Here is an 18314-nt window from a genome sequence, read left to right as displayed (position 1 = left end):
TCTTGGAAAATTCCAAGATAATTTTCTTATAGAAAGTACTGCAATCTGGACTTGATTGTTAATTTATGGTAAGATACAGATTAAGCATTTTGACAGACACATCACATAGTGGAGACATGTGGCGTCCAGTTACCCTCTGATTGATTATACCAGCCATCGCTTGGGTAAGGTGGTCTGCCAGAGCTCTCCATTATAAGGATACCTTTTCCCCTAGGTAAGTGATAAGTAATCTGAAGGGTGATACTCTGAGACTGTGTGAGTATCCTGTTCCACAGCAACCCTTCCCCTAATGGTCTTCGTTGTCTATTAATGAGCCTCGACTGAATCAATCATTGCGTCAGTGGTTGCAAAGTGGGATTTTCTGTTTCTGCTGTTCCTTTGGTGTTTGTTAGCTGGCCGTCTTTGTAAAGAGCATTCCAGTATCCTCCTTTGCATGAAGATCTGTGGATTTATGGTTCCTTTTTTTAAGTTGAACGTGTTACAGTTTATTCATATCATTCTTTTCCTTGTTCAGACTGTACCACATGGGCCTAGTGGGAGCCCCTTTCAGGCAGCTCCCTTGTCCTGTGTCATGTCTGCATTAATATTTGAGCACTGCTTGCTTTCTGGCATAGTGAGAGGTTCTAGGTTTATATTGTACTTTCCTTACCCTCCAGGCCTGGATTCAACTATTTCTCCAATGAGTTACAGTGTTGAGAAAGGCAGGATCTGGGTATTCAAGCTTTTCTCTAAAAATGCATATAATCCAGAGAAAGTTAAAATTCATGAATCATTTGTTTAAACTTCCTCAATGCCCAGCTTTGCTGAAATATTCACATGGAGTCATCAGGAGTCTAGAAGTTGGAAGGGAAGAACCAGTGAAAGGAAGAGGCCATGGATATTGAAGGTCACTGGGCTTTGGACCAGAGGTGGCTCAGTGATGCAAAAGGGGGAGTGAGATGGTGCCAAGACCAATTTAGATTATGTTGGAATTCTGCCCAGGGAGTGACGAGAGAGCCTGAGAAAATAATTTCTGCTTATTTTCCAGGTAGACTCTGAAAATTGGTTGCCCTTTTTTATATCCAGTTATGCTGAGAGAGTGTATCCCCCTGAGCTACACGTATGCTAATTCTTAGAGAAGTTTAAGAAATATGGTTTCCATACTGAGAATCCCTTAGTGTGAGGTGTGTATAGGTAAATACATATTTCAGCATGTCTTCTTGTAAAGATTAAAACTCATAGTTTTTATTTTCAACACTCCTAATTGAAAACAATATTTGAATTTACTTGTTGATTATAATATTTGGTTGCAAATTATTAAAGGCACATATGTGCAGCATTTTAGGCAGCAACTTATAAAACATAGAAGCCAAGAATTTCTAAGTTATTTTCTAAAGTAATCAACATGCATTTAATAAAATGAAGCCTTTGCTCTTGAATTTGAACCGACTGATTTTTCTGGAACTCAGTATCACCTCTGTGATCTCTCTTTGTAGATAGCGTAATTAAAATGTTCAATTTGCCTTTTCTATGAAACAAAACAAAACATGAAGCCAGGAGTTAATTGTTTCCATATGATGGAGAACTTTCGAAAATGCTTAAAAATACAAAAGCAAATTTGAAACAGAAGGGTTTTGTTTTTATTTGTTTTTCATTGAAGTCAACATTTTTGGAAGTTAAAAAAAAGAACAGACTAGTACATCTATGTACAATAGGACAATGGTTATTATTCAGATGTATACATTACATGTTACAGATGCTTTGTAATTTTGTGAAACAGCACCCCTCCCGCCCCTGATTTTTAACCCTCAGTGCATTCTTGAGAATGGAGAGTGGTACTAAAGCAATTACTCTACACCAAATGGTTACTTGGTATTTGATAAGCTAGCAAGGTTACACTGAAAATGAAAAGGGGCACATCGTTTAAATGTGCTGCTGGCCAGCATAAGTAAGTGAACTCAAGTGTGTGGTGGCCAAATTGCCCCACATTAGCCCTTGACTCCTGAGTACTTTCTCCATTCAGGTCTTATGGGATTTCAGTGCACGGGATTAAACTAAGCAGACTGATGACTAAGGAATCACCATTTTTGGCAAATGAGTCATTTTCAAAGCCCAGTTTTATGGTTATCGGGAAAATTGTAATATAGCTGACTTCTTTCGGAGGTCATAAAGATCCAGCTCTCTTTTCTTACTTTCTGTTGAAAACTCCCTTTAGTGAGGCATTCATCCCCATAACCAAAGCCATTGCTTCTTGTATTTCTTTAATCTTGATCTTGTTTGAAAGGAGTTATATCCAGGGCACAGTTTCTTCATCCATAACTAAATTTCTTTCGGACATTAAGACAGCTTGTATGTAATTATGTAATTAAAAATCTTCCTTAATCCGGATTTTACTAAATCTATAACTGTTTTAGCCAGTAAAAGCAAATTATATTTTGGCTTTTATAACTGATCTATATACTTTGAACATCTCTTTTGGGACTGTATTTGCCTTTGAATTATGAGATAGAAATTACTTTCTGTGACTGTTAATGCTTGTGGAAGTAGCATCTGGTGTCCTTGTTCTTGGGCTGGTGTTCATTTTACTGGCTGGATTCACATTTGAAATTAAAGTGGGATAAAAAGAGTTATTTCCCACCAGATGCCTTCGTCCTATTTTTATATAGCATATTGTTATTTCTAACTATAAAAGTAGACATGATTATTGTGGAAAATTTGGATACCACAGAAAAATGCAAAGAAAGTAAAAATTATTCTACTCTGTTTTTGTTATCTTTAATTAGCAACTTTTCAAATATTGACTTGTTTTCAGTCTTTTTTTCTAGATATAGATACTTTTAAAAAATTGGGATCACATTGAACGTATCATCCATCCTATAGCCAGCACTCCCCAGTGAACACTGCTTAGAAACATTTTCTCATTTTGTTAAGTATCTTACATATTTAAAAAAACTGTTTATCCATTGCCAAACATTTGTTTTAAAATTGCTTAATATGTTATTGTAATGGAAAACTTTTTGTACATATCTTTATGTACATCTTGGACTTTTTTAAAGATGTATTCGTTTCAAGGAATGACAAGTAATTCAGTTTGTCCTCTCTCGCAATTCCAGATAAGTCCTCCTCTGCAAGAATCTGTCTTTATAACACCATCATGTTGGTCTCTCCAGAATGGTACAGTAACACGTTATTTATTAACAAGACCATCAGGGAACTTCTAATTAATAAATTTTTCACGTAACTGAAACACCCTTAAAAGTGTTCATACTAGGTTACTGTAAAACCTAAAATGTGAGTGAGAGTCTTTCTAAAATTGTATGACATATATTTGGAGAAGGAAATGGCAACCCACTCCAGTAGTCTTGCCTGGAGAATCCCACGGACAAAGGAGCCTGGTGGGCTACAGTCCATGGGGTTGCAAAGAGTCAGACATGACTGAGCGACTAACACACACACATGACATATATTGCTATTGTCTTAAACATAATGAAAATATATGAAAATCATAATTTAACTCCTCTGATTTAAATCACAAGCAGCCTTATAAACAGTGGTTATTATACAGTCGGTTCTGCTAAAGTGCAATACATGTGTTTCTAAAAACTGCCACGCTATGCAGAATCATGACACACTGCCTCGCTGCCCTGCCCCCGCCGCCCAACCAGTGCTTAAGGGATAGTGGGATTAGGGACATACACTCAAAAACCTTTCTCAGTGACATGTTAAAAAAAAAAAATAGAATGGAAACTGGATAAAAATCGGAGCACAATTTTACACATATGTGTTGGGTTAAGAAATAAATAGATAAAAGTATAATACAGCACTTTACCTTGAGAAAACCCTGACGCTTCCTGTGGACTGAGGCCCTGGAAGGGTTACAGCTTGTGAGCCATTGTGAGGTGATGGCAGTGGGGGTAACCTGAAATCAGAAGCAAAGTTGGGACACCCGGTGTGGAGGACCGTGGCTTGGCACCCTTGTGGGGAGCTGAGATCGCTGGCAGGTATTCGAGGTGTGGCTCTGTGCATTCTGTGTAACCTTAGGCAGCGGGGTTCCTCCCCGTGCAGTCTTCTGCTGTTACCCTGTGTTTCTTGCAGTGTGAAATCGTGCCTAAACAAATGTGAAATCCGAGTTATGCTCAGGTTGTTCCCTGTGATATCAGACACGAGAGTTAGAGGAGAACAGAGTGTACTATGTGGTACTGCACTGATGTCTCAGGGATATTCGTGTAAAAACAGAAAAACTTGGCTTAAGAGTCCACACTGTGTAATGTAACAATAACAGCAGAACAGTAACAGTACTCTAAAGCGTAACAGTGACAGTAATAATAAATGATGCCCATTGATGTTTGTGGGTTTCTGACTGCCTGTGGTGACAGTACTTTCTGCCTCCTCCTAATGGACCTATTTCTCAATCTCTCATGGCTTTTAAACAAGTTTATCACACTTAGAATAACATCTTGTGTGCAGCCCTGGCACTGCGGGAGAGCCTGACAGGTTTAGACTTCAAATTATGATTTACCTGTGGCGTCTGTTACACCTAGTGAAACTCGTTTATCTTATGAATGAGTTACTACCTATGTATTCATTTGCAAGATTGTGAGAGGAAGTAACTGATGTTTTAAGTGAGAGCATCATCACACAGAATTTTCAGATTTTCTGTTTCATTAGAAAAAAGTTAACAAGACTCTTCTCATTCCCACATGCAAAAGTGAAGTGCGCTTAAGTGGGTACACCTGACGGGCATTTATAAGTTGCTGATGAATTTCTTAAGTTGTTATTGTTCACGTCTATTTACAACCCGCTTCTGTGTTTGTGAGATGAGCTCATCTTTGGAAGGTGGGGCAGGCAAGTGTGATTTCAGAAGACCTTCCCTCCCAAGTTGCAGTATAATTAGAAGTCCAGATCCTCCCTCAGTTGCTTTTTATGACTCCCTGAGAAGGACATTTTTACCGTGAATGGTTGCCAAGATGCCTTGCTGGTTCCTGCTTCAGTAACTTTAATAAGGTGACAAGTCAAAACACCATCTAGATTTAGCAAGTCTCGTTAGTGTTGTTCTGAAAGAAAAGTAGATATCACAGTTCATCATTTAGATATTCCAGTGAAATCTGTATTTTAATTATGCATAGAGACTTTGAATAGCAATGTGGTATTTTGATTTTTAATTTCTAATCTGACTTTGTTAACTTTTTGTCTCTACACAATTTCTAGATATATTTGGGCTGCCTGACCTCACTGAGTCATTGCTAGTAATTAACAGGACTTTGTGGGAAAAGGGAACTTGCCTTCTGAGCTTTGTACCAAAGACCTGGGAAAAGTAAGTGTTTTTCTAACTTGCTTTAAAAAAAAATTCTGTTTAATTTGTCTCAGAAAGTTAATAATGTGTCTGTCACTTTTCTACTTCCTTTCTTTCCTGGCTTTATAAGTTTTATATGCGCTTATGGGCTTGAAACGTGGAAAGGGACTCAGGAACCGTAAAAAAAAGAAAACCTTCCAAGATATTAGGATGACTTTCTGCATTGTGCCATTTCTTTGGGATTTCATAAGCTGAGTCCTCAAGGTTGTGATAAAATCTTTTACCAGGTGCTCAGAAGATAAATTCTAAAGGTAAGAGTATAATATGGTGTGATAGAAAACTGAGTTCAGTTTTCTGAGCTTCAGGCATTTTAGACTTTTAAATAAGCTCTTTGGTTCTGAATTCTTTAGGATAAGAGTGAAATCCATTTGGTTCTTTTCTTGTCTGGAAAGGAAAATAAAATTGAAAATCATGTGTTCAATAAGTCCCTCATGTAGCTTGGCCTTAGAAGAATTGATGCACCTGTCAGTTCTATTATTTTACAACTTAGAGAAACTTGAAGATAGTTTGAGACACCTGTAGGAAGGCCTTGACAGAAAAACTTATTTGGTGCCATAAAGTTCAGTCTTGTTCCCTGATCTTTTTGAAAAGAAAGGTAAAACGGGCCCTAAAAATAATAAAATCAGTCTGCTTTCTTGTCGATATTACTTGGAAATATGAGTGGCCCCTAAGAATGTAAACAAAATAGCACACACACACTCATGCACACTCACACGTGCTCACCCACACCTCCTTTCTGGTGTGTTCCAAAAGCAATATCATTGGCAATAGGAGCTGTTTGCTCATTAAATCACTACATAGTTTCCTAAACTTTGTATTTCTTGTGTATTCTAACTCCTCTACATTTCTGACAGTACAAATGAGATAGTTGAAACATTCCTAAAACAAAACAAGATAAAAGAACCTTACTCTAGAAGGTTCACAGAAGCATTAAACAGTAAGATCAGATTTTATCGTTATGTTGTTTGTCATGTAAATTTATTTATAACAAAATTGTTTGTTATATGGAAATAATTATAGTAAGGTAAGTTATGACTCTTTTGAAGTTAAGTAAGATAGTCATACTGAAAAAATATTATACACACCACAGAATATACACACACACCGCGAAAACACTTTCTGAGAGCTATGAAGTCTCTGCTAAAATATAAATCCACTGAAAGCAAGGACTTTGAAAATTTTCTCCAAAAACACTTTTCTGTTTATAGTGAAATATTGGCAGTAGTGATATACTGTGGTATTAAAAAAAAAAGTCAGTGGAATTTTTAAAAAATAATAGCAATATGTTTATTAATAGCTGAGTTTTTTAGTTTGTATTCACATATTGACCTTAAAATAATGGAAATCCTATGTGGTCTAATTGTTATTCCATCCTGGAAGGATATTTGAAAGAGGATTATGTTGAAAGTCACCAATCTGTTCACAGAAGTGGAACGAAAAGAGCAAAAGATTAATTCTCTGGGCTTTAGGATCTCAATATTTGCAGTGGTGTTTGGGTTGGAAATATAACAGTCCCAGAAAGTGAGCTACTTGGACTGCCTTTCAAATGATTTAGTATTTCTTTAAAATTTTATATAGTCCCTGGTGAAATATTTTCCTTCTGTTACACCAAAATATTCCCTTTGTGACATTGCTGTAAAAGTTACTTTTCCATTTTGTAGAAGCGAGGCCTTGGTAAGACCTTTGATCACCATAATAAACTAAAAACAGTCCTGTGGTACCAGAGGGACCATGGCAGAAGAAGCATACTAAAACTGAGGTCATAGGTGAAAATTTGTATGCACGAAGGATGTTCACAGGTGACTCTAAAGTTTAAAAAGGTGATTATAATGTGGATGCTACGCATAAATCTAGTTGTGGAGAACTAGTTGTATGGAAGTAAACAAGGGAGAGGGCAGGGCAGGGGGAGATAGAGGCAAGTCCCTTCTGAAATTTACAGAAGTCACGGGTGAATGTTTCTAATAGCACTTGGAGAGCTGTACGTGCGTGCTGAGTTGCTTCAGTTGTGTCCGACTCTGTGAGACTCTATGAACTGTAGCCGGCCAGGCCTCTGTCCATGGGATTCTTCAGGCAAGCATACTGTTGTGGGTTGCCAAGCCCTCCTCCAGGGGATCTTCCCAACCCTGGGGTCAAACCCACATCTCTTCAGTCTCCTGCATTGGTAGGCAGGTTCTTTACCACTAGTACCACCTGAGAAGCCCTTATAAGAGGTACTTAAATGAATTAGTGACTTATTTTGGGGGAGATAAATGCACAGTTTTAAGGGAAATTCAGAACCCTAAACAACCACCATACTTCCTTTGAACTCCCACTTGTCCTGTGCTTTTATTTTTTTCCTAATCACAAACATGTTTTCAAAGTCTTCCTTGTTTCAAGTATGAAATTATTTGAAGTAGGTTTCTGAAAACTTGAGTCTATGACAAGATTAGATGCACTTTTGAAAAATTAGGCATGGATTATTTAAAAAAAGTAGAAAGTAGCTTCTATTTTATTATTGTCTTTAATGCATATATGTGTTTCTTTTTATGTTAATACTGCCAGTGTAGAATATGCTATGAATTATTTGGTACCTTGCCTTTTCCACTTAATAAGTCATGAATTCCCATGCTAATAAATGTTTGTCCACAATATCATTTTTAGTGGAAGAGAAACAAGTGGATCTTAGCCTTTTGTTTAATTTGAGGTGATCCTGGCTTTCAGTTAGAAGGGAGTAAAAATATGTGAAGTATATGGTGAGAGTTTTTCATCTGCAAACAGATAATAGACTAGAATTCACCTTCTACAATCTCTATAGAGCGTTTACTGTAAAAAGACATGTTCTGAATAGGAGGCTTATGGGACTAGATATGTGTTCACAATGGTGAATGTCACCGTTTGACAGGCACTGTGTGTAAAACTTTGCGCCTTCTTTGGTCCCTTTGTTATATTACGGGAGCGCGGGTGACATGTTCCTCCTGCTTAGCTGTCTTCATCAATATTTCTGTGCCTAAGAAAGGATTCTATCTATGTTATTTCTCCCTCCCAAGAAGTTCTAAATATCTCAGATAAGGTGATGGGTACAGAAGGAACATTTCATAGGCTTTGGGATATAATTTCTTGGAACAGATTGAAATCCACATCAGTTGGAGATGCGAAATGTATTACAGATCTTTTATGCCTTCTCAGTTTTAGGTTCATTTATTAAACCAATATTTTTTGCACAACTACTGTGTGCTGGGCACCGTGTTCAGAGCTCAGTGTTCAAAGATGAATGAGATATGCTTTTGCTTTCAAAGAACTTAATTTGAGTTTCAAATTCAGATTCAAATTACATTTATTCAGTGTGTACTATGTGACGAACAGTCAGCTGGATATTCTTAAATGAGGTGTTTGACCACTAACATTCACTAATGATATTCATTGATCTATCTCTTCCAAAATAAATCATGAGTAGAATTTTCTCATCTTTAAGTTTTTTTATTATTTTTTCCTAAACTTTTGGTATCTGCTACTACTTGTTAAGTTAAATTAGCAAATGGAAACAAAGTTAGTAAACAACAAGCATTTAATTGATCAATTTAGAACAGTGATTTAAAAAACATGTGTATATATATCTATAGACATATGAGCATGCACGCACACACACAAACACGTAATAGTTGGGAACCAGTATGCATATATATGGGGCTTCCTTCATGGCTCAGTGGTAAAGAGTCTGCCTCCCAATTCTGGAGACATGAGTTCAATCCCTGGGTTGGGAAGATGCTCTGGAGAAGGACATGGCAACCTACTCCAGTGTTCTTGCCAGAAGAACCCCATGGACAGAGGAGTCTAGTGGGCTATATAGTCCATGGGGTTGCAAAGAGTTGTCAACTAAACATCACCAATAAAACAACAATGCATATAAGGTAGTTGTAATTTCTCCTAGTAGGATAGTTCATAGTTCACATGGTACAATTAGATATACTAATTCTGATATTCTGCCCTTAGACTGGTTCCACTGTCTGAATGAATGTGGAAATCAAAGTATTGAGTCACTGGATTGTCACAGTAATTCTTGGGGTAGAGATTATTGAAACTCAGGGGAAAGGAACTTGCCAACATTCACACAGCTAAAAAATGTTTGACTTAGGATTCTAACTGTAATGCATCTAACTTCAAAGCCCATGCAGGACCCATCCAACTCTGGAGAGCTGGTAGAGAAGACAGACTCACAAATGTTATGAGCCCGTGGAGGAAGGGCAGTCATTTCCCAAGGAATCAGGGATCTAATATCACATTAGACAAGTTAGCTTCCCTTGTGGCTCAGCTGGTAAAGAATCTGCCTGCAATGTGGGAGACCTGGGTTTGATCCCTGGGTTGAGAAGATCCCCTGGAGAAGGGAAAGGCTACCCACTCCAGTATTCTGGCCTGGAGAATTCCATGGACTGTATAGTCTGTGCGATTGCAAAGAGTCGGACATGACTGAGCAACTTTCAGTTCACTCACAATGTCACATAGCTGGGAAGTGGAGTGGTCAAGACTAAAGCCCAGTTCTCTATGACTCTCATGTTTATGCTCTTAATCACCATGCTATGCTTAGAAGTAATCTTTTCTATGTTTCAAAACTCCCTTAATACCCTACTCAAATCTCTCTGATAATATGTTCTGATTTTATCTTTTATAGTTTTTAACTTGGGTATAGTTAATTACATAATGTTTAATAAACTGTAGTCTTGAGGGGGACTTCCCAGGTGGCACAGGGGTAAACAGTCTGCCTACCAAGCAGGAGATGTAAGTTTGATCCCTGGGTCAGGAAGATCCCCTGGAGGAGGAAATGACAACCCACTCTATTATTCTTGCCTGGAAAATTCCATGGTCAGAAGAGCCTGGCGGGCTACAGTCCGTGGGGTTGCAAAGAGTCAGACACCACTGAGCACTGAGAGTGTATGTATGCACACACACACACACACACACAAGGTCTTGAGCACTGGGATCCAGTCTCATTCACGTTTTTTGTATGTTTTTCATAACTCTTTGCTCAGTAAATTTTGCATTGGTAAAGTGAATAATTTCTAAGATATTTTGTCTCCTAAAATTCAGTATTTTAAAATTATATATGTAAAGCTTCTGTTGCAGTTATATCAAGTGTAACTTAAAAGGGGCGGGTGGTCATTCGATTTAGTGTGATATTTATTTATTTACCTACTTATTTAATAGTTTGATATCTAGATTGATCTCAAAAGTTTCAGGAAATTCCTGATGCCATTTTATCTAAAAATTTATGACTTGCTGTCCAAAACTAGACTAAGTTTGGAAGCTGAGACTAAAACACACTTCTAGTACCTTTTGGAAACTGTAAAGCTGTCTTGATGCTCCTTTGCCATGGTAGGTATGAAACTGTCTTAAATAATATTTTTGAGTCCATAAAAATATACTACCCTATCGTTCATGTAGGTGAGGACCTCAGTTTCTAAAAATATGTGGAGCCCTTGTGTTGATGGTCACTACCGTTGAGTGACTTGTCTAATGTCACATAGCTGGGGAGTGGCTGGACTCAGATTAGACAACAAACGGAAGTACTTTTCTGGTTCAGGGCAGATTATGGGAGATCCCTGGAGTCAGACACCCTAGTTTCTTGGCTTATGAACTCTGTGACTTATGGCAAGAAAACATCTGTAACATGAGAGTGGATAAGAAAACAGGTTATGAAAGTAGGTTCGTGTACCTGGTTCATTGGGAATTTGGGGAAAAAATGCCTGTATTCAGATGGGAACCACTTTTGCTCAGATATTCTTTAAAGGCTAGAATTGTGAACTTGTAAGACAGAATGTGATGGTTCAGTATTATAGCACATATTTATCCCATGATGACCCTTGGGTGTCTTTAAGCCAGAGTTCACCTTCTCTTGTAACTATTGTGTTTACTTCTATGTGCTCCAAGGAGGTAGTTTAGACTGTGCTTCATGTTCCCTATGCTGGAGGAGAGTAGGAAAGAAAACATTTTCCAAAGAAAATGGAAAATGTTACTTGAGATCAACATTGCCACTGGGCTTTGAAAAACTCTGGGGTTTCTTTCATCTTCCAGGCGAGTAGCACAAGTGAGCAGTGAGGGAGGAAGGCAAGCCCTGGGGAAGGTTCATAGCTTCTCTGCCTCTGTTAGTGGAAAAGAGGAAGGTGAGGGCCCGTAAATAGCTCTCATGGCAGGTCCAGGTATGTGAGAGCACAGGGAGCCGCTTATTCCCCTGGCTGCTGCTCAGCCTGACGGGAAGGAGACCACAGGAGAATGGATCTCAGAGCCTGGCTCTACAGCAGAAACAAATGCGTCCTGGCCATCACAGGCATGCATTTCATAGATTTCAAAGATTTGTGATGTTACTCTCTCTTGAGGTTTAATATCTTAGATTGCTAGAAGAGTGAACAAATTGGATAAAAATATTCTTTGGTCTCAGTCTGATTCTTGCACTTTTTGACTGCTTAGTTTTGCCCTTCGAAGGAAGGGCAGACTTGGCCTGTACATTCTTGATCATGAAAGCAGGAGCTGTCAGTAAATACTGAATTTAAAAACCACTGCCAGGGTTACGTCCCCCAACTATGTGACCTTGCAAAAAAGCTTCAGTCTGCTGTAAGCTGGTAGTCCCTTAATACATGGATACCCTGGCAGGGAAAATAAAATCCCGTCCTATCCCTTTCCCTTTTACTTGTGAACTAATTGTTGTTTTCCTGCATTTAAAAGCAGATGTTAAACTCTCCCTTTGATGTTCCACAGCGGACAGACTCCAGTTGTATGTTACAACTCCAAATGCTTATCTGTGGTTAAATGAAGACCAGCTTTGGCAAATTACATTTTGATGGTTATGTTTTGATCTGGAGCCAGAGAACAGAATGGCAATTTATTCTTTCATCTGACACACATTTATTGGGTTCCTGCCTGGCCCTTTACATAAAGTGTTTTCAGATCTCACAAATACAACAGAAAGCTTGCAAACGTGATAGTGCTATCTCTATTTTATAGATAAGGAAAATAAGGTGTAGAAAATGATGAGAAAACTTGCTCACGGTTGCATTGCTATTAAGTGAATGGGATTTGATCTTGGGTTTTTGTCTGACTCCTTAGAAAAGACCCTGATGCTGGGAAATATTGAGGGTAGCGGGAGGAGGGGACGACAGAGAATGAGATGGTTGGACGGCATCACCGACTCGATGGACATGAGTTTGAGCAAGCTCCGGGAGTTGGTGATGGACAGGGAAGCCTCGCGTGCTGCAGTCCATGGGGTCGCAAAGAGTCAGACACGACTGAGCGACTGAACTGAAAGCTGTTACTATGGTGGGGAGAGGGAGTTGTTGGGATAGGGAGATGGGACTGACTTTTCAGTGGAAATGATCGATGGAGCAAAGATCTTGATTGGAATATAAAACAGTTGATAAATCATGAGCCCCTGACTCATTCATTTATTCAGCAGATATTTATTGAGTATCTGTTTTGTGCTGGACACGTTCTGTGAGGTGCTGGAAATTCAGTGGTGGGCAGGTCATAATCCTTCACCAGCTTCAAGGAGGAACTAGAAATTCAAGAAAGAGTGTTTGTTGCCCCCCCAAACCTCAGTGTCTTGGGTGGGAGAGTAGAATAGCTTTTATAAAGTTTTTTAAGATGTGGAAATTTTGATGCCTTAACCAAAGTTGTAGAGTTTATTCTTCTTTTCATCAGTATGAAAAGAAAATTATCCACAAATAAACAGAGGGGTGGCTTTACTAGGAAGCTTGGCATCTGTACACCTTGGTTGGGCTCCTTAGGACATTCAGAAATGGAGGCTGGAGTGAAACTATATTGAGTTTTAAACAGTGTGGTGAACAAAAATTTGAGCAATTAGCTTTCAAGGACTGAATCTAATTCACCTTTGGAATCCCTTTTTTATGTAGGAGGACTGTGCTAAGTCCCCAGTAACTCTGGTTTATTGGTTCAGTGATGGGACCTAAAATAAGGAAGAGAGGGGAAAGAAACTCATATGCTTGGTGGGTAGGAGGGTTAAGATAAGGTGATATCAAGGAGGAGTGGGACGGTAGCAGTGAAATAAACCGATAAATAAAGAGAGCACATGCCATAAGACAGACTTGATTCATATGTACAAACTATATTAATACCTGAGGAGGGGAGGAGTTGTGTTTAGGGAACCTGGAAATGCCGTTGGGTGTGAATACTTGAGAGAGACTTCAGCTTTCTTTTCACCTTCTAACTGGACTCTTCTGACTTTCTGTTCACATGTGAACCCACTGTTGTCCCCTTTCCCATCATGAACTTTATTCTACCTTTTTGAGACTTTGAGCCTCTAAGTGTGGTGAAAAGTGAAAGTAAAGTCGCTCAGTCGTGTCTGGCTCTGCAACCCCATGGACTGGAGCCCACCAAGCTCCTCCATCTGTGGGATTCTCCAGGCAAGAATACTGGAGTGGGTTGCCATTTCCTTCTCTAGGGGATCTTCCCGACCCAGGGATCGAACCCAGGTCTCCTGCATTGCAGGCAGACGCTTTGACCTCTGAGCCACCAGGGAAGCCAAGTGTGGAGGTGGCTCTTGAATAAGTAGGGTGGCCCATAGGTGTCAGTTTGCTGGGGCAGTCCTGACTGTGCCTGCTGCCTGGTATTGTTTTTGATGATGCCCCCTTTCAATATCAAATGTTCTGGTTTGGATGATAAATGGCCACCCTACTGATAAGGGAATTTGGTGGCATTCTGTATCTTTTAAAAAAAAAGATCTTTACAGTGTTCAGACTACTTTGATGAATTAATGTGGATGTAGTACTCATAAAATTATGTATTAGATTACTGTCTGATCTCTCATAAATAGAAAGAAGAGAAAATTAGCAGTACCTGAAAAGATTCAGATGTAGAGAAGTATAAGCCAATTTCAACAAAAAGAACTTTAATTACAACTAATGTTTGGCATATGCTTAGTCAGTCAGTCAAGTTTTGTCTAACTGTTTACGACCCCATGAACTGCAGCTCGCTAGGCTCCTCTGTTCATGGGGATTCTCCAAGCCAAAATACTGGAGTGGGTAGGCATTCCCTCATCCAGGGGATCTTCCCAACTGAGGGATCAAGCCCAGGTCTCCCACATTGCAGATGGATTCTTTACTGACTGAGTCACCAGGGAAGCCCAAGAATACTGGAGTGTGTAGCCTATCCCTTCTCCAGGGGATCTTCCCAACCCAGGAGTCAAACAGTGGTCTCCTGCATTGCAGGTGGATTCTTTACCAGCTGAGCTACCCAGGAAGCACCAGTGGCTGGCATAGCCATATGAAAAAGGACATTTAAAGGTTGTCCTGAAGATGAATGGTGTTGAGGTAGTCTAGCATCCTTTGAGAAAATTTTGTCATGTTTATTTAGAGTTTCAGTGTTTCCACAACAGTGGTAATTTAATTTAGATGCATTTTCATTTGTTTTCCAAGTAGATAGTAGAAATAATTTCTTAGAGGTTTTGTCAGAGATTTAAATAAATGAGTAGAGGGGAAATTGTTGAATTCAAGTTTGTTTCTTAAGTCTGTTGAGTTGCGTCTTTTGTTGAAAATCAAATGAGGCATTCACACAGGGACTCAGAGCATACTAATAGAATATATGTTGGGATTTTTCTCCTAATAAATAGGGTTAAATTGGTTTTATAGTTCATATACATAGATTTGCAGACACGAACTAGTATTTTGTCACACAGATATACGTAAAAGTTTTTTAAGTGTTCAGGAAATGCTTGACAATAGTTGCAGTATGGTTGGATAGGATTAAAATCATGCTTATTAGGATCAGTCTCTTCCATATTTTATGAGATAGTGATGGATTTACCTTCAAGTCCCATAGTTTCTTTTTCCCTCCAGGGTTATCTTTCATGCTAGTCAAGCTCATTTATGGCCTACTCTTTGCAGCCCCATGGACTCTGCTTTCCCATTTTACACTGCATCTCTAGCTTGGAAACATGTCCTTAATTCCCTGTGGTAGATAGAAGTTGAGTTTATGATTTTTAACAAAACCCTGAGAGTCCCATAAAATTGGCTACTAGATGTGGCAGAATGAGACCAACCCTCACGAGGCTGCCTCTCTGGCTTAGACATCGCCCCCTCCAAAAGTGATTGTCAGCATATTTGGTTGCAGAGACCAGGCATCCAATAGATTAAGGCTCTGGAAGAGTGAGGGTTTCCCTCTTCCTTCTGCCAGCTCTTTCCTTTCTCATATTAATTTCTTAGTGCTGCCTCTTCCCAAGATAATTGATAATGGCAAGTCCACCTCTCACAGGGCTGATCCTAACTACTTTTGCCAGGAATGGGATGACAATGTTGGAGAAGGAAATGGCAGCCCACTCCAGTATTCTTGCCTAGAAAATCCCATGGATAGAGGTGTCTGGTGGGCTGCAGTCCATTGGGTTACCAAGAGTCAGACGTGACTGAGTGACTGAGCACACACAGGATGACAGCCACCATAGCTACCAGAAAGTCCAGAGTCAATACAAAGTCTTCCATAGAATCCTAGGAGGTTCCTTTCCTAAGGCAGGGCTGAGTTGGTTTAATCATATTGGGCATATACTGATGTGGTCAAGAATCTTAAAGAAAATGTTTTGTGATCACTTCATACCTGTTAGAATGACTGTCATTAAAAATACAAGAGATATTGACTTCCCTGGTGGTACAGTAGATAAGAATCCACCTGCCAATGTAGAGGACATGGGTTTGATCCCTGGTGGGGGAAGATCCCACATGCCTCAGAGCAACTAAACCTGTGCGTCACAACTATGGAGCCGTGCTCTAGAGCCTGTGAGCTGCAACTGCAGAGCCTGTGTGCCACCACTGCTGAACCCTGCATGCTCTGGGGCCCGTGAGCAACAACCGTTGAGCCTGCCTCCCACATCTACTGAAGCCCGCACACCCTTGAGCCCTATGCTGCAACTTCTGAAGCCCATGAGCCTTAGAATCTGTGCTTCATAAAAAGAGAAGCCACCACAATGAGAAGCCCGTGTACCACGATGAAAAGTAGTCCCCACTCAGTGCAGTACAGAAAGCCTGCATGCAGAATGAAAACCCAGCACAACCAAAAATAAACAGATTGTTAAGAAAAATGCAAGAGATAAAAGTGTTGGTGAGGATGTGGAGAAAAGGGGCTTTTGTGCACTGCTGATGGGACTGTAAAATCATGTAGCCACTATGGAAAACAGTATGGAGGGCTTCAAAAAATTGAAAATGGAACCACCATAAGATGCAGCAATTCCATTTGCTGAGTATATGTCCAGAAGAAATGAAATCACTATGTGGGAGAGATATTTGCACCCACATGTTCATTGCAGCATTGTTTACAATAATTAAGACATGCAAGTGTCCATCAACAGCTGAATGGATGGGTAAAGAAGCTGTGATATATATATATCTAGTCGACTGTTTTTTCAGACATCAAGAAAAAAGAAAATCTTTCTACTTATAACAGAATGGATGGACCTTGACAGCATTATGCTAAGTGAAATAAGTCATACAGGGAAAGACACATTCTGTATGATCTCACTTATATGTAGAATCTAAAAAAAATCCTGAACTTAGAGAAGCAGAGAATAGATTGGTGATTGTCTGAGGTGAGGGGTTTAGGGGTAGGGAGAAGTAATTAAAAGGTACAAACTTCAGTTATAAGATAAATAAGTCATGGGAATGTAATCTGCAGCATGTGACTGTAGTTAACAATACTGTATTATGTATTTGAAAGCTGCTAAGAGATACTAAAGTTCTCATCCCAAGAGAAAAAAATTTTAACCTTTTTATTTTGTACTGGGGAATAGCCAATTAACTAACTTATTGTGGTGATCATTTTGAAAACTGATCAAGTAAATCATTTTGTGTGGAGACTTTTTCTGCCAGCAAACTAAAGTGGTACTCCCAACCTTAAAGAGTTTTATTAGGAAAGATGGAGGAATACAGGAAACAAAAGTCCTAGTCCTGGTTTTGCTAACTGCTGGTTGTGTGACTTTGTATTATATAAGCATTCCTGCCAGGGGTCATCATTTGCTTCTCCTTAAAATGATTTTCACATGCAATATGATTGTAAAGTCCCTGTCAATCAGGAATTCTGTGCATCTATAATACCTCCTAAAAATATACAGTACAATTTTTGAACAAATTGAGCGTCTCTGTATCTGATGATGGTGATTACCTTTCTAGACACCACCCTGGTTTGTGACTCTAGCTGTTCTGTGGAGACCCAGGCATTGATCTTGCTGGAAAAAACCATTCCACCCATTATCTGATACTATACTATTCTGTTGGTATGCTTTTCACATGCAATGGCAAATAGGCTTTCCAAGTATCCCCAGTGATCGTCTCATGCAAAAAGTTGTGAATTTGGTCCATTATCAGCCTGAATGTTCAGAGAAGGCAATGGCACCCCACTCCAGTACTCTTGCCTGGAAAATCCCATGGACAGAGGAGCCTGGTTCTGCAGTCCCTGGGGTCGCTGCGAGTGGGACACGGCTGAGCAGCTTCGCTTTCACTTTTAACTTTCATCATTGGAGAAGGAAATGGCAACCCACTCCAATGTTCTTGCCTGAGAATCCCAGGGATGGGGAGCCTGGTGGGCTGCCGTCTATGGGGTCGCACAGAGTTGGACACGACTGAAGTGACTTAGCAGCAGCAGAGGCAGCCTGAATGTTAGTGATGATGCCATTGTATTTTAAATGTTGGATCTTCTATGTAGCTGAATGGTGGCTTTGAATTTGCAGTGCTCAATATGTTACTTTATAGGTTTATTATTTTATTATTATTGTTTGTTGGTAATTTGGAGCAGTTCACTGCTGAAATGTATTAAAAAAGAGAATAGGTACAAATTTCACAGTTTCTGGAAAGAAATATCTTTGAAGTTTTGATAAAGATTCCATTGAATCTGTATATCACTTTGGGTAGTATTGACATTAAATATTAAGTTTTCTGATCTAGGAATATGGGATATCTTTTCATTTATTTGACTTGAATTTCTTTCAGACATTTTTTTGTAGTTTTAAGTATATAAGCCT

General features: G+C 39.3%; 1 protein-coding gene across 17 annotated transcripts in view; it reads left to right on the top strand.

Moving 5' to 3' along the window:
* APBB2 (amyloid beta precursor protein binding family B member 2) overlaps positions 1-18314 on the top strand; it is a 384026-nt gene that overhangs the window by 105250 nt on the left and 260462 nt on the right. For 11 of the 17 annotated variants that reach the window (XM_059887475.1, XM_059887481.1, XM_059887476.1 and 8 more), the window contains one exon: positions 5188-5293. The gene's annotated coding sequence lies outside the window, so the exon portion shown is untranslated. 17 annotated transcript variants of the gene reach the window in all.

The sequence above is a fragment of the Bos taurus genome, chromosome 6, assembly GCF_002263795.3.
Source record: "Bos taurus isolate L1 Dominette 01449 registration number 42190680 breed Hereford chromosome 6, ARS-UCD2.0, whole genome shotgun sequence".
In the NCBI taxonomy this organism is placed as follows: Eukaryota; Metazoa; Chordata; class Mammalia; order Artiodactyla; family Bovidae; genus Bos; species Bos taurus.
The sequence above is the reverse complement of the archived record's forward strand: the minus strand, read 5'-3'. Positions and strand labels throughout refer to the sequence as shown.